The sequence below is a fragment of the Panicum virgatum genome, chromosome 7K, assembly GCF_016808335.1.
Source record: "Panicum virgatum strain AP13 chromosome 7K, P.virgatum_v5, whole genome shotgun sequence".
Taxonomy (NCBI): Eukaryota; Viridiplantae; Streptophyta; class Magnoliopsida; order Poales; family Poaceae; genus Panicum; species Panicum virgatum.
In genome coordinates, this window is record NC_053142.1 from 44,645,781 (window position 1) to 44,651,045 (window position 5,265).

The 5,265-nt window shown below is 44.0% G+C and overlaps 1 non-coding gene across 1 annotated transcript; it reads right to left on the reverse strand.

The window, feature by feature from the left end:
- Window positions 1–2,994: 2,994 nt before the first annotated feature.
- On the reverse strand, window positions 2,995–3,133 carry LOC120643242. The gene has a single exon (XR_005662929.1). It is a non-coding gene; the product is annotated as a small nucleolar RNA Z247 (small nucleolar RNA).
- Between the last annotated feature and the right edge of the window lie 2,132 nt (window positions 3,134–5,265).

The window sequence follows — 5,265 nt, forward strand, 5'->3', positions numbered from 1 at the left end:
ATTGCACACGTGTAGCCGCCGCCGCCGAGGGAGCCGTGTACGAGGTGGTTGCGGAGCCACAGGAGCCGCAGGGGCATGCCCCGCAGGAGGAGGTTCGCGGGGAGTCGGCCCAAGGCCCAACTCACCCTAGTGCTGAGCAGCAGACGCAAGGCAAGCCCCGGTGCATGTCCTATTATTTTAAATTATGATTCACTATGTATATGTTTTATCTATTACTTGTGCATTACGTATTAGGGATTGATTGGAACCCTAGCTGCATGATCCCTAGGTTTCCTTGAGTTTACTAGTAAGTCTAGGTCGATAGCGGTGCTCAGCTAAATAAGTCGGGTAGAAGTCGGGTGGCTTCGTGTCACTCGCGAGACCCAGGAAACTTTAGAAGCCGAGTAATTGCTGGTTACTCGCGAGATACATTATTATCTTTATACTTCAGTATTTGAGAAATGAATTGAAATGGATATGGAGATGTGAGACCGGGCGGGGATGATGGTATAGGGTTTGGCAGCAGGACAGGGTTCCTGGGTGTCTTAGCCCCATCCGTGTCGATTAAGGACCGGTCGTTGTGGCAGTGCTGATCGGGGATTGAATTGTACTAACCGCATGCCGGGAGTAGGAGGTAGTCGAAACCGGTAAGCCGAGTACTGCTTTGCTTCGAAAGTACAGGAACCCGCACCCAACTCCTGGGCCGAGTCGAGTAGTCGCGGAGAATTGGGATGTATATGTTTACTTTTGGTGGTCTCACGTTGAGCTCGGCTGACCATATGTCGTTGGGTTGGTTCCTGTAGTTCGAGGCGGGGTGGGGAAAGGTTGGTGCGTGGGGTCTGACGGGGCTTTTGCGTGCCGTGTTGGTTAGGTCCACCTTGCAAGGTTAAATCAGATCGATTCGCCGTGTCTCGCGGATATGAGGGCCTTGATCTCTTTGTCACCTCGTAGCGAATGAGTTAGGATATTAGAGATATAAAAATGGATACTATACTAAATCTTAATTGGATGCTCCAACATGCGTGTGTAGATAGGCAAACATTAGTGAGAGTCTATCTATATAAAATATGCGGCTAAAACATTGAAAGTAAGGATACACCTCTAGTTGCTATTTCTGCAAAATAACCACCAGCCAAAAGCTTTGCATGTCTAGTTATGTGGGCTAAGTTATACCCACTGGTCGGGTAAGTCTTGCTGAGTATTAGAATACTCAAGATTTGTTGCCACATTTATTATTTCAGGACACCCGGACGTCGACTTCTGCCCCTGTTGTGTCAAGTTCATCCGCCGGGATGCAGAGGGGTGGCAGGTCGAGGAGCGGGACCCTTAGGCTAGGGCTTTGTCGAGTCGTATACCTGGGGCTGCGTGTGCAGCTTGTCTATTTTTGTGCGGACCGGTCTGACCGGTCTTGTTAGATCAGAACTGGTGAAAGCTAGAGTAGTTGTAGTATCTTTTATATTTGAACTTTAGTCGTATCTATTGTAAAGTTAGGTTGTAAATTATTTATGTATTTGAACTCGGTTTATAAAACTAAATGTTTCGTGTCGTGATCACTCTTGTACTTTCAAGTAATGAGTCGTGCTTGTACCATCTGCGCCCACTTTCGTGTGGGACTACCAGTGTTGTTTCGATCGGGCCGTGGGTTAAGAAAGGATCGCCAAATTAAGCCGTTAAGCTAATGCGCCTGATGTGTTCAAATGATGGTCATTAAGCTTAATTAGAGTTTTAATTTGGCGGTTCCGTCACACCTATGTTTTCGCTCGGCTGACCCATTTTGTTGATGAGCATGGGGACAAGATACATGATGCGAAATGCCTACTTTTGTAAAGAAGGAACTAAGCTTCTCGTATTCACCGCCCCAATCAGATTGCATAGCAAGAATTTTTCTGTTAAATTGCCTTTCAACAAGAGCTTGAAATTCATGAAAACGCTGAAAAACTTCAGATTTGTGCTTAAGGAGATATATCCATGTAAATTTACTATAATCATCAATAAAGCTCACATAGTACTTATTTCTTCCAAACGAATCACACGCTGGCCCCCATACATCTGAGAAGAATAGTGCTAGAGGGACACTTGACTGACTAGTAGACTTGGGGTAAGGGAGCTGATGACTTTTACCCCTTTGACATGAATCACAAACTGACTCTACCCTAGACTCACTGGAACAGGGCATTTTATTTTGATGAACTAATTTTTGAACAATATGATAGGATGGATGACCAAGACGATGATGCCATAACTCCAGGGACGGTTTGGCGACGGTAGCAGACGCATGAAGGACTTGTTTGTTTGCAAGAGCAGCAACAGGCAGAGGATAAAGCCCTCTTCTACATGTTCCTTCCAGAAGGGTTTTCTTCGTGACCCGATCCTTTATAAGGAAAAAATTTGGATGAAATTCCAATAAAGCATTATTGTCAGAAGCTAAACGGACAGATATCAAGTTCTTTTTGGCACTTGGTACATGAAGAACATTATCAAGAATAAGATTGCGTTCAGGGGTATGACAAATTACACGACCAATGTGCTCAATATTCATACCTGTACCATTTGCTGTATGGATCTGCTCTCCTCCATTGTATCTATCATGTATCACCATCTTGTCTAGTTCTCCTGTGATATCATTTGCTGTATGGATCTGCTCTCCTCCATTGTATCTATCATGTATCACCATCTTGTCTAGTTCTCCTGTGATATGATCTGTAGAACCAGAATCAGTATACCAATTTGAGTCCATACCGTAGTTTTTGCCTGCTGCATTTGCACTTTTCTCTTCTGGGATGACAAAGTCTTCGTCAAACCGGTACCAGCATTCTACCGCTGAATGCCCTTCCTTCTTGCAGACCTGGCACTTGACCTTGGTCTTGCCATTGTTGTTGTTGCCTCGACCGCGACCACCATTGTTCCGGCCACGACCACAACCTCGGTAGCCGCCGCGACCACCACCGCCTCTCCCTCGAGAAGCAGAATTTGCAGAAGGCCCGCTGTTGGTGCCTTGTAGTAGATCCATACGTTGCTCGAATGCTAGCAGCTGAGTGAACAGATCTGTAACAGAGATCGGTTCCACCCGTGCTAGAACAGCCGAGACAACCGGATTGAACTCGATGTCGAGGCCGGTGACGAAGTAGGAGACCATCTCCTCGTCGTCCAGAGGTTTGCCGGCTGCCACCATCTCGTCGCCGTAGGCGCACATCTAGCCAACATACTCGGCAACAGACATGGCGCCTTTCTTGGTTGTGGCCAGCGCGATCCGTGTATTCACGGCGCGTGCTCGAGTTTGCGATGCAAACATGGACTCGAGCGCCTGCCATAGTTCACGCGCGGTGACAGCGGTGGCCACCTGTGCGAGAACGTCGCGAGACAGGGAAGAGACCAGGTAGCTGAAAACTTGCTGGTCTTGCGCCAGCCACCCAGAGTACTCCGGGTTCAGAACCTTCTCCTTCTCGTCCTTCCCTCCGTCGATCAGTCGAGGGGGAGCGACAATGGTGCCATCAATGTAGCCCATTAGTTGTGCTCCACGGATAGCAGGTAACACCTGCACTTTCCACAGAGCGAAGTTGGATTTGGAGAGCTTCTCGGTCACCGGGTGGCCGATGGTGGAGGAGAGGCCGACGCCGGTGGATGAGCTCGCCATGGTAGATGAGTTTTTTTTGTGTGGATGTGCTAGAGGATGGCTCTGATTACCATGAAAGTTTTAGGAAGCGTTGAACCTCCCGTAGGAGGCCGCGCCTTTGTTATATAGGCAAGAAATAGCCCCTTGCGTGGCGTACAAGACGCATATCCAAGTCTGTTACTAACTTACTATTGAGCCAAATCTATACAACCGGAAGATTCTATTCTATCTCTAGGCTCAACTGAACAGACTTGAACTGCAAGTAAACAATAGACGATTACAACATATCTTAACACCGCTCGCCGTCACTCTCACTCATCTTGCTTCTTCTCTTCTACTCTTTCCAAGTATAGCAGCTCGCTGTGCCGGATGAACAAGACAAGGAGGAGGAAGGAACGTGGGGAGATGCAAATGGTAGTAGCATGAGGGAGGCGAGGCGTTGGGTTTCGTTTTGTTTGGTTGGCGGCCGAGGCGGTTCTCTCGGAAAAACTGTCGCACTTCCCCATGGGAGCACCGAGCACGCGCATGATAAATGCAGTGAGCATATGGTATAATACAAGTACCTTCCCCCATGCGATGCGACGCGTTTCAAATTCTTTTTCAAACTTTAATTCATATTTTTGAATTGGACCTTGTGGCTTGAGGAAACGGATGGTGAGTGCCTGCTGCCGCACGATCAAATCGACAGATATCTGGAATTTATGGAACAATCAAAGCTTCAAGCGGACTGAAAATGCTGCGGTGGCTGAACGCGCACTAGCAGATAAAGTTCGTTCCGTGGTGCTGTCTCTCGATCACATGATATTTAACTTGGTAAACCGGCATTAAAAAACCCAAATGCTGTCTCTCTAGCATATCATGGAAACAATTGAAATATGACCAGTTCAAATAATAATAACTAGCAAGGTGCCCCGCGCAAATAGCGCGGGTAGCTAGCTTTTCCTCCTAACATTTTGATTTCTTTTACATACAAAAATAGTTAAATAATTTTATTTTGTTGTTCATAACACTGGTTTTATCTATAATTATCATTTGTCCCCTCTTTTATTATTTAATGAGGGAGTTTCTTTTCAAAATTTATCTACTAAACATAAAGGTATGAGCCTAATAGTTTTATTTTTAAAATTTATCAATTAATATACTATATTTAGTCTCACTATTTAATTCTAAATACTATTGGAAATTAAAATATATTTTCATTTATTTTCATGAATTTAGTTATTGACATGGACTTTTTATTTTTCTCAGGTTCCAATTTGATATGGGGTACTACTAATTAGCTACACATCATTTAGCAGTTGTACTTATCATGTATTCTTAAATAGATCATTAGATTATCATAAAATTAATGGTGTAAATTATTTTTATTATTGTGGTAGTTAAAAGCCCTAATTTAAAATTTGTACATTGGCTCTTTACACAACTAATTAGCTTTCCAATCTAAATGGAAATTAAGAAACAATTTTTATTATTTTAATGCCTAAGCTTAATCGTTCATTAATTGTATATATCGGACCATTTATTTAGCTATTTTGCTTCTAGATTTGCATATAAATGAGCTACTAATTTTTTTTGAATTTAGTTATTTATTAATTGTATTCAACATGGACTCTTTGTTCAACAAATATTTTCCTTTTTCTAGTTTCAAATTTATTTATTTGTTAATTGGGTTC